Source organism: Mauremys reevesii, linkage group 1 (assembly GCF_016161935.1).
Source record: "Mauremys reevesii isolate NIE-2019 linkage group 1, ASM1616193v1, whole genome shotgun sequence".
NCBI classification, from domain to species: domain Eukaryota; kingdom Metazoa; phylum Chordata; order Testudines; family Geoemydidae; genus Mauremys; species Mauremys reevesii.
In genome coordinates, this window is record NC_052623.1 from 114,803,008 (window position 1) to 114,814,797 (window position 11,790).

Below are 11,790 nucleotides of genomic sequence, written 5' to 3' on the forward strand. Positions count from 1 at the left end.
GCTGCTGGAATACATTAATGTAGGATGTGTGTGTGTGTTAGTTAGTGGACACATAGATCATGAAGAGCAGGTAAGGACCAGCAGGAACCCAGGAACAGTTCAGCTTGATGGGCAACCACTAGTCTTGATGCTGCCAGGGGCGGTGATGCTTTTCCTGGAGTGACCCCAAAACTGGCTTGGATCAGACTGCAATGCAGCGCGAACAACTTGCCTTTCCGCAGGATTCCTACTGAATAACCAGCAGGTTGACTAGGCAGGAGCCGATTTTGGATGTGAAGCTTCTGCACAATGACCACGTCCCTCTTTGTGTGGCTCATAAACAGTCATTTTGGGGATCTAGAGGGGAAAGGTATTGGGTGATTGAGAGAGGAAGGTATTGATTTAATTTTGTCTTTTGGAGAAAAGCCAGTGTCCTAGCCTGGATCAGTGCTCATATTACAGAGGTTTGGGGCGGACAGGTAATGGCTGTGTACCCCACACTGGCAAGGGATGGGTTAATGTGGGCCTGAAGTCAGTTAATATACTGGGCTTCACCTGGAGTGTGGGCCAGGCTTAACTGCTGATGAAGTCCAGCTGGAGGGGCTAGTAGAGGACTAGAAAACAGGGAGTTCAGAGTAGATGAGGGCAGCAGGGAGTGACAAAGGAATCCTGCAGTCACGCTGGGATTTGGTTGACCAGAAGAAAGCAAGCAAGCCCTGGGGTGGTCACCTCAGTAAAGGAGACTGGCAAACAGCCAGGAAAGACAAAGAGCAGCCACCCAGGTGGAGCCGGTGCTGGTGGTGTGCTCTGAAAGAAGGGCAGGAACTGGACTTTCAGGGAGCGAGCTCTGGAAGGTATTAACTGGGGAACAGAGCAAGGGAAACTAGAGAGGAATGAAAGGAAGAAATTAAACTAGAGAGGAAGCCCAAGGAGGGTGGAAGTGGGTTTAAGGATTTAGGATTTTGTTGTGGGATTGCAGGGCCCTGAGAGGCCTGGGCCTAAAAAGGAGGGTGAACCTAGAGAGGTTTTGGGGAGAAGGCCAAGGAAAGCCTGGTAGGAAGAAATCCAGGGAGGTGGCAGAAAGAAGTTCAGTGAAATGAACCTTGACTGCCCGTCCTAGGGCCCCTGGACGGGAGCTCACTGGAGTGGGAGGGCCTGGGTTCCCCCACCAGCCACTGGTAAGGTGGAGTAAGGCCATGAAAAGGAAGCCAAATGCTTCTTTGTAAGGACATTCCAACTTTTATTTGTTGTGACTTGGCTGGAGGGCTGAGTTACAGGAACAGATGCCACAGGGCAGTAGTGACAGTCGGTAGGTGGGGATGCCATATCCTCACTGCCGGTGATACTTCCTGGGGGTAACCAGGATAGTGAGGCACCTCTCTACCACCTGCCCTTAGCCTGCCAGGGGCCAGCTCCCTGACACCAACAGGTAGCACAACATTCCCCTCTCAGTCTACATAGGCTCTGCTGTCTCTCTGCCAGTCTCAAAGATTAGCTCACCTAGAGTGTCTCTCCCAGCATCAGTCAGAACAGTTGTGATCATCCCTTCATAGGACAAACATGCTGGCAGCTTGTCCCCTAGGTGAAGGATAACTGCACCCTCTGATATAGTTCTCCTAATCCATGGTCTTCACTTATAAAAAGGGTATCCCCTCCTAACGCCTGCAGCCAGTGATGAGCTGCTAAAATCTTAACAACCGCTTCCCTATAAAAAGTTCTGATTTAAGGGATGTGCCACAGTATGCATTTGTTTGTACCAATAGGGTTACCATATGTCCATATTTTCCTGGGAGGAATTTTTAAAATTTACCACCCAGACAGCGATTTAAGAACCTAAAAGCCTGACATCTCTGGGAAAATACAGATGTATGTTAACCCTACCTAAAGTTTTTTTTTAAAAAGATGGGCCTGAACTAGAAAGGAGCTCCATTTCACAGGTGTGGGTCCCCACCACTCCCTTGGGGTGTGCTAGGGTGACCAGATGTCCCAATTTTATAGGGACAGTCTCAGTTTTTGGGTCTTTTTCTTATATAGGCTCCTATTACCCCTCACCCCTGTCCCGATTTTTCACACTTGCTGTCTGGTCACCCTAGGCTGCGCACAAGTGTGGGTCCCAGCTGCTCCCTACCCCCCTCATTGAAGCAGGTGTGCAGGGTTAGTGCCCTGAGAACTGCAGGGCACCAGTGGGCATGGGGCAGGGCTAGCTGAAGGCAGGGAGTGTGACACAGGCTGGCTGCAACAGGAGCTGGCTGTGGGCAGGTGGTGCAGACAGGCTGTGGCAGGGGTCGGGGGGGTGGCACGGGCTGGCTGCGGACAGGGGCTGCGGGCAGGGGCAGAGGGGTGGCAGGGGCTGTGGACAGGGGCTGGCTGCAGGCAGGGACTGTGGCAGGGGGCAAGGGGGGTGGCAGGGGCTGTGGCAGGATGGATGGCAGGGGCTGGCTCTGGGCAGGGGAGGGCAGGGAGGGTCTGGCTGTGGGCAGGACGGATGGCTCTGGCCAGGGGGTGCGGACAGGGGCTGGCTGGGGGCAGGGGAGGGTGGCAGGGGGCAGCTGTGGGCAGAGGGGGAGCGGGGTGTGTGTGTGCAGACACACACAGGGAGAGTGGCCTATGATATTCAGGAGGTCAAACTAGATGATCATAATGGTCCCCTCTGGCCTTAGAATCTATGTCTCTGAGCCACCTACCTTGTCTGTCCCTCATTTTTCCATTGTAAAATAGGAATAATCCTTAACAATTTTTCAGGATTCTTATGAAGCTTGGTCAAATATTTAATGTGAAATGCAAAACAAGTCTTTATTTGTGTTAAGGGACAGACCGTAGCTGAAAAGAAGCAAGTGGACAGGAGTTAAATTAGAAAAATATTGATGAGGGAAGAGGAAAAAAAGGAATACAAATCCTTTTTAAGTCACAAGAAGGAAGGGGAGCTGAGAAATAAAACGTTAATGAGGAACTAAAGGCCTGATCCAATGCTCATTTAAGTCGGTGGAAAGACACCATTACTGCAAATGGGTGCTGGATCAGGTCTTGTATGAAAAGAAGACAGGAGGGTTGGGGGGAATGGAAAAGAGGTACTTACTCTTTTCTCTTAATCTTTTATCCACATTTCCTTTCTCCCCCCTGCCCCCTATCTATTTTCTCTGCACAGGCAGTCAGTTGCTAGGGCTCCTTCACCAGAACCCAAGTCGCAGATGGAAAGGTGGATGTCCCTGTGTTTGTTAACTTGGAAAATGGAAGTGAGCCATACAATTACATTTCATATGATCCTAGGTTAGACTGGTGTGGAAGCTGAATGTTAAGGCAATGGTTGTTCCTAGGCTATTCATGGCAGTCATCAAGGCCATGGTGATTCAGTTATAGTATGTTAGTTTCAAAGGGCCTGCACAAATTCTTGGAGCCAAAGCTGAAAATAATATTTTAAGGAACAGAAGTGGAAAATGAGATAGATGCATTTCTTATGCAGCCTCAGATGGTTCCCTTCCCTAGTAAACTTGGCATCAAAGCAAATGCTGAACAAATGAAATATTCGACCCCATATTCCACAGTCTTGGAATCCTGGATTTGTCTCCAGACAGAGTCTAGAACAATCACGTAGAATGCAATGCAAGTAGCGCCTCATTTTGTGGATTTTAATGTTACAGAGCAAAGTAAGTCTGAAGCATTTTCCTTAACTCTAAAATGACATGCTTTTATTGGATGTAACTCACACAAGCTCTCTTGAGCCTCTTTCAACTGTTTTATTTTTAAAGGTTAATAACTAAAGATGGGCCAGATTCAAAATCCTACACTGAATGCTGCTGAGCTTGGATGGGAGGCACATAGAAATCTGGATCCCAGTTCTGCAGTTTGGCTCATCTTGTCCCCGGAGGCTGATATTTATGGCACAATAGTTGTGGGGGACTTTTGAAAGCATAATATACCTGAATGCATTTTGGTCTAGAGGCTTTTCTTCCTCAGAAGTTCATAGCTTTTAGTTTAGAAACTCTGCAATGTTCAGTCATAAGTTACAGGTAACAGAAACATTTATAAACTTTGAGTGTTTGTAGTCAAGTTGTGCTCAGTTGTGAATGGAATGAAAGAAGATGGGACTGGAGGGTTGTCTTCTTGTCATGTCCTCAGCCTGCTTCCCGCCACCTCCATGCATGTGCGATTGCCAAGTCATTGCACTCTGCCAGTCACTGGAAGACCATCCATACTCAATCAGCTGGCATACTGGGAGATGCTTCATATTTTGAAGTGCTCTGCTATAGTCACAGGTATTGGGGCCAGTGATGTAACCCCACTTGATCATTGCAGCTCTAGACTGGCCAACACCAGTGCGGAGTCAATTAAGACAATGCCACATAGTCCAGGGCTGATCTGCACCAAGTGGTAGATGCTCAGCTGGTGGGAGCTGGAGCACACAGGCTCCAGAGTCATGCTTTACTCACTTGCCATAACTGAACCCTTGTCTGTTTGGTGACAAAATGAGGAGTTTAACATTGTCAAGAAAATTTGTTGACTTCAGTCAACTCAGCATCTGGGTTATATCATATAGCGGATGTCCTGGATCTGTGCATTGCCTCGTGAGCAATGCACAAGGGCTAGGTGAAACCAGACACCTTCATTTCAGAGCTTCATCCATGAATGTGTTTTTCCAGTTTTGTTTTTCATGGGTTCATATCTGTTAGTTTCCTCTTCTGAAGGAACGCAAAATCTCAACATGAAACTCACCCTGAGACAGTCACACCAGCACAAACACACCAGCAGTTTCAGGGTATTTGCTTCTTAGCCACACTATCTACAATTCTGAATGCATTTACTCAACTTAGCCTCTTATTTCATCAGAAATTGTCTGCCTCTGCCCAGGTCTCTGTTTCAGCTCCTTTTCCAGTAGTGGTGTGCCTGAAAATCTGGGCTAGCTGCCCTGTGAGGGAACAGCCAGGTAACTTGCAAATATTTACTGCTAGCTGTAGCAATGACTTGTACTGAAATAAAATTACAGCCTAATTCCTTATGGTGTTTCTCACAACACCCACTAACTTCAATGCTCAGCACCTCTCAGCATAGGCAGCGAGTTATATGGGCCCATGGTGCCCATGCTCTACCAATATTCAAGAACGTGGGCCTGGCTCCACCAGCGTTCCTCGCTGCCAGCCCTGCGTCCGTGGACACCAAACTTGTGTGGAACATGAGGGGCTTGGGGATTAAAATGAGAGAAGCTGAGAGGTAGACACAGAACAACCTGCAAACACAGATTTTGCTGAGGACCCTGGCCCTGCTCCCATTGTAGTTAGTGGGAGTTTTCCCATTGTGCTCAAAGGGAGAGGGACTGGGTCCAAACCATGATTTAAACTGTGTTTTAAAACCTGATGAAAGTCACTTTGCATGACATTTAACAGATTTCCAACTGCACACTGGAAACGAGAAGGTGCTGCTGAAGAGGACAGCTGTACAGGAACGAACGGAGTGTTGAACGTAACAGCAGGAGCATGCAAAAAATAAAATGGAAACGTTTATTAAAACAACCACCCTTCCTGTATATTAGACAGATAAGACCTCTTCCCTATGGTCTAGGGGAGATTTAAGAAATAGATGTTCCTTGGGGGAGAAATTCTTCAGGGCAGGTTAGAGAATGGAAACATTGGAGCAATGAAGTAACAAAACCAAGAAGCAGATTAATCTGCCGTACCATACACACATAAACCTCTAGATACATTAATTCAGACATTCAACGTTCGGCTAAATTAATCAATAAACAGATAGGAATAATGAGCCAGATCCTAAACAGATGTAAATTGGCATAGCATCATTGACTTTGATGGAGCTCCATTGATTTACATCAGCTGAGGATCTGACCCAATAAGCAGAATGCAACATTTAAAAATGGATATGTTAGGGTTAAAGTTACACACACACACACACACACACACACACACACACACACACACCCCCTGCTTACAAGACAGGAGTGGGGAGCAGGACTTGGACCCGTTCTGGGCACCACCAAAATGTATACAAACCTGGTGCCCAGGCCTCTCAGGATCAGGCATGTGTGTTTAAAGGCTTTGGAAGAGAAATAACTTGCCCACATATAAAGTTTAGCTATTGCTTATTCTGAAATGATGAAACAATGAAAATCACTTGAGTAATCTGTGTCTCCCACCCTGAAATTTGCCACTGCTCAGTGGTAATGGGTATTCAGCTAGTGGCACATCTTCAGTGTATGTTTTTATGTTTATAGGCTAGCAGCCAAGGTAAGCTCTCTCAGAGCCAGAGCATCAAAGCCGCACAAGTGGAGCTGGCACTGTTGCAGCAGCAGAAATAGGGCTGTCCAAGCTGGGATGAAATGAGAATAATCAAAGTCTCATTAGTTCTGGAAAGCTTCAAACTCCATCATGCTGCCAAGACTTCACTATAAGGTACTGCACCTTAGTCATGGTGATGCTGGTAAAAAATGAAAAACAAAGTAGCGGCAACTGTGACTACTTTGCAAGGGGAAAACAGACCAATGCCCTCCCTACACTCTGTGCTAAAAATGTGATAACTTCCCAGTGTTTTCTACCTGTGCCTATTTTTCCATGGTTTGCATTATCACTTGCTAAACGTATCATGACATCTTATTTACTACAATTCACAGCTTTCTGACTCTTGTGTGCCTTTCCTCCTAAGTATGGATTTGATAAATAAATCCCTTAAAGAATTAGCTTTCTCTTGATAGCTTTTCAGAGTTGCAAGTGATATGAAATACAAGGAAAGCACATATACGTTTCTGAGACCCTGGGCTGCTGGCACCTGCCTTTTCATGGCCAGTTTCCTTGACATTCAAAGTTAACATTGAGTGCTAGGTTGCTGAAGGCTGCACCTTCATCTGTTTGCATACATGTCTGGACTTTGATGTGCAATGACAGAAGCATTAAAAGAAATTGATTTAAATATCACTATTAGGTAACTGCAGACAAGCCTGGCTTATGACAAGTCTTAGATGAGATTACTGAGTTATTTATACTTTACATAGCTTTCCATTTTAAAAGCAAGGAAAGTTTGTACAGTAATGCCAAAACATGAGCAAATCAAGGAAAAATGAAACATCCACCGGCCAGAGGCACTGTACAGTAGATTACTAATGTAAGAAAACGTACTGTTCTCTTGTGCTGACCAAAGAAGGCAGCTCTTTCCTGTGGGCCTATACGTTCGCTGAGCAACATCCAAACCCCAGTTACATCAACGTGAGCCTTTCCAGAGACCAGTGGGCTTTGGATCAGACCCTTGGACATAAGAGGCTAATGAAGTATGAATGAAGTAACTTCCCAGTAACAGTGCAAGAGACCAGCAGGCATTCCTCCTAGTTTTCCATGTACCTTCTATGCTTGCAGTCCCGAATCTGACAACCTCCAAAGTCATTTCAGTTTCACAACTGAAAAAGTACAGCTGCTAAAAGCCTTTTCCAGAACCTCCCCTCACCCCACCATCTGTACATGATCTTCACAGTGTATAAAGCTTTCTGCTAGTACCTACCCATGTATGCAAACTGCATCAGATGTCCTGCTCTGTGACTCACTGGCATCCATAACGCTCTTACAGATGCTATTTTTATCTTGCACTTATCACTCAATACACTTTGAGGGCATAAAACTAAGGCACATTTTCCCCGATTAAGGAAAAATTTGAGAGGCTTCTTGCAAACCCTGCAGCTGAGTTTAACAGCTCATGGACGTTTGGGGTAGTTAGCCCCAAATTATAAGTGACTGAGCACCTTGTGCAGCGGTGAGGTGATATAACCAGACACTCTCACTCTGAGCTAAGGAGACATGCAACTACAGAGCGTTTCAATAATGCTAAGGCAAGGAAGACTGCTTGGCATGTCTGGAATAACCTTCCAACCTGTCGGTACTTTCACACCTAACACCGTGTTTCTCACAAATTACAATATGTTGTCATCTCTCAGAAGGACCATCTTTCCCTGGCAAAATGACTCAAATAATATCAGTGCCAATGATGTGGAGAGTGCCAGCTGCACTGGAGTGCTAGATTCCATTCTTCTTCTTGTGGTTCCTCCTGCCAGGGGCTATGCACTGTTAGCACAATGCTCAAAATGTGTTCGTCTTTGTGTGCAGGGATATTTGTTTTCCAAACCCCTTGTTTTTCTGAATGATATGCAGTAAACTGAATAGCGCCCTCCCGTTTCTCTTCAAGAATGCCCTAAAGAAAATTTAATCTCAGTTCCTAATGAAGTTTAATCTCAACTCCTAATGAAAATGAAATGAGAAAGAATGGCAGCAGCACACTGGGACTTGCAGACTAATTAGTTACATTCAATGCTTTACTGACATGTGCCAGCGTTACTAGGTTCTCTGGCTGTTGTGTTAGGAGATTGAGCAATGCAAAAAAAAAAAAAAAGACATTTGTTAACTGGCTGCAAACATGTTTGTTTATTTATTTCTCTTGTACATCTTATTTTAACAGAAATGGGCCTGGCTGACATTGTCTTCACAAACAACCTCTACTGCATTTTGTGATCAACACTTCTACTTATCAGTACTAAAGAGTAAGGGTGAAATAAATCCAATGGCAAAACTCCCAATAGATCCAGGATTTCATCTTGTAATTTAGAGGTCTCTTAATCCAGTGATATTCAAAACCAGAATGAGTTTATGTACCACTGCAAACCAGATAACTTTATAGATGCAATAAATGCAATCACAGCACAACACTAAAAATTTCAACAATCATTCACATCTCTGATTGACATCAGTGAGAGCGGGATTGGTCGCACAGGACATTAAGTGTCTTTGGCCAATGGGTTATGTTATGTCTCTTCAGTCACCAATAGAGTTGCCCAAACAGCCCAATAACACACCTTAGTATGGCTCATTGCTGTTAGAGTGCGTTGTAAAAAAAACCCTGACTAAAGAAAATGTAGCGGGGAGAAGTATTTTTGTGTCTCATGCTGCCAGGAAAAAAAGTCAGTGCTAAAGAAGAAAGAAACACAAGTTAAAAAAAAATTGAAAGTAATTTTGCAATCTAATTTGTGACATTCCTGGGAAGGCAGTGGATGTACTGCAAGCTCTTTGGTGGCCTCCCATTTGTCATGCAAAATGAACCTATGGATAATACCCTGCTGGGTGGGCCCATGAATAGTGATTTGCTGTGTGTTAAGTGATCCTTTCACTGAGGAGGTCCAAACTGTTCACCATTAAGACCTGGTGCACAGCAGGGGTCTCACCAAAAATACCAAGCCAGCCAAGATGAGAGGCAGTTTGGACAATAATTTAGCCAACCAAACCATCCTCATGTTCAGACAGGCTGACACATCTGAAACTCAGAGGATGGAAAAAGTTCCCTTGAAGACACATTTGTCTAATATTCCAAGTTGAAAGAGGAAGGAAATCACACAATGGCTTGAAATTATTTTTGGGGTTTTTTTCCCCCACCTATACCAAGATAAATAGTTCTATTTTTAGAAGCTGATTCAATTCTGTGAGAAGAAGAAAACTGGAAAACTATAAAAGAAGAAAAAACAGATATGCTTCATTTTAAAAAACTCCCAAAGTTACCTGTAATCCTTCTGTCCTTCATGCTGATGATTCTTAGTGTGACTCTCCTCCCCACAAAAGACAAACAGTGTGATCTTGGGGGATGAACATGGAACTGGGAGTCGGGAGGTCTAATGCAGAGGGGCTATGTGGGGTGGGGGCAGGCGGGGTTGCTGTTTGGATTGTATTTTCCCCATCTGCTTCAAGCATAGTTGAGGATTAATTAGTCAGTGCCTGCATAGTGCTTTGAACATAGAAAGCACTATATGAATGTTAAGTACCAATAAAAAATTTTTAAATAAAAACTTGCTCAGCAGTTCAGGCCAAATAGTGACCTTTCACAGACCGCAACCTTGCAGACTCCCTAGCATTTGTTTGCTAATAAAATAGCAGTGCTACTTCCCCCTTTCCTGGCTGTTTCAAAGCACCCCCTCCGTCCACGTTTAGAGTGTAATGTATCCCAAAGCCTGGCACTTGACAGGTGTAGAAGGACCCATGGAATCATTTGCCATTTATGTTACACGTTATTTCCAAATTTAACAAGTCTCGTAGCCTCAGGAAGAAGGAAAAGATTTGACATGCAAAGGTACATAAAGACAATGCAGTGCTACAAGAGCTATTTAGGTAGCAGGTCCCTGCAGCGCTTAAAGAGATTTGGTTTCCTTGAAAAAGCCTAAGCATTGCCTCAAACCCTTTTAAACTAATTTAAACAAAGTTTATAGAGGCTGCAGCACTTTGATGGGCTCATAATGATTTGTACTATGCTATGCATTCCTGGCTTTAGCAGGCCACGAGCTGGAAGGATGCTGGAGGCTATCCCACAAATTAATCAGAGTCAGGTCTATTGTGTTGACTGGCTGCATTTTACTACTCTAACCACACAGCTTATTGAGGTTTCAAGAAAACCCTTGAATCTTTGCTCATTAAGGGAGATTGAAAACATAAGTAGATAACTTTCCTGGCCTGGTTCTGAGCCTGCTTAGACCAATTCCACAACTGACTTTGGTGGAGTCATGCCTGATTTATACCAGTGTACAGAGAGCTGACTCAACCCTCCCAATTTAATTAGAGTAAATCATACTTCGTTCAAACCACAATTACAACTATTAGTTTTGGGACAAAGACAAACAAAAGTAATAAATGAAGGTATGATTCAGTGAGGTTTATCTCTGCTTATTGGTTGCCAGGACTCTTTATTTCCCCCTCTGAGGCATCCATCGAGGCACACACTATGACAGGAGTTGACAGACTATTCTTCAGGCTACTGAGGGGATGTCGACACAGCAGTTAAATACCCGTGGCTGGCCTGGGTCAGCTGACTCGGGCCTGGGCTCCAGGGCTGTGAAATTGTGGTGTAGATGTCCAGGCTCGGGCTGGAGCCTAAGCTTTGGGATCCTGCGAGGTGAGAAGAGTCCCAGAACCCAGGCTGCAGCCTGAGCCCAAACAATTACACAGCAATTTTATAGCCCTGCAGCCTGAGCCTGAGTCAGTTGACACGGGCGAACCCTGGGCATTTAATTGCTGAGTACAGGTACCCTAACTTCCATTCTTTTTTTCTGCATCTACACCAGGCACTTATAAGAGACTGCAAAGTTTGTCCTTGAGAGGCACCTGGGGGTGAAGTGCTGGCTCTATTGAAGCCAAAGGGAGCTTTGCCATTGACTTCAGTAGAGGCAGGATTTCATCCCAGAAGTATTAGCATTGTTTCTCAGTTTAATACCAGTATTCGTGTTCGAAAGCCACAGCTCTCAGTTATAAACAGTGTAGGCCACAAACCTGGTTTCTTTCGCAAGAGGGGGAAAAGGAAAATACAAGCAGTCTGCAGAATGTGAGTGAACTTGAAAAACAAAGCAAGAGCAGAACAAGATGAAGGAAGAGTGACAGTTATATGCACAGTTTAAAGTACATCACAGACTTTGTTTTCTTACAGTGCAATAATAACCAGTGTCTTCCGGGTGACAATGAGGACAGCCTTTGTCTGTATTTCAACACATGGAGCATGTAAAAATCCCCAAAGCTAATTTGGCAACAGTCCTACAAACAAAAAGGCCTTTCTCAAAAATATTTTTTCTTGCCCAACATGGCTGGCATATCCTTGTCATAACAGAACCTACAGGCATCATACCATCGGGGCCAAGGAGGTAGATTATTACCCAGAGAGGAGAGGACATATGGAGATTGAAAGTTTGGATTTTTACAGGTGGCTGATTTTTTGGGTGTATGTTTTTCGGTTCAAGCCAAAAACCTATTTAACTTTAATACAAGGTGGAAAACAAGTTAATCATAAAAGCTTCTTTTT

The 11,790-nt window shown here is 44.6% G+C and overlaps 1 long non-coding RNA gene across 1 annotated transcript; it reads left to right on the plus strand.

Moving 5' to 3' along the window:
* The first annotated feature begins 717 nt into the window (after positions 1–717).
* On the plus strand, positions 718–8,540 carry LOC120398288. Its single transcript, XR_005594295.1, has 3 exons — positions 718–833; positions 6,200–6,377; positions 8,422–8,540. It is a non-coding gene; the product is annotated as an uncharacterized LOC120398288 (long non-coding RNA).
* Positions 8,541–11,790: the final 3,250 nt, after the last annotated feature.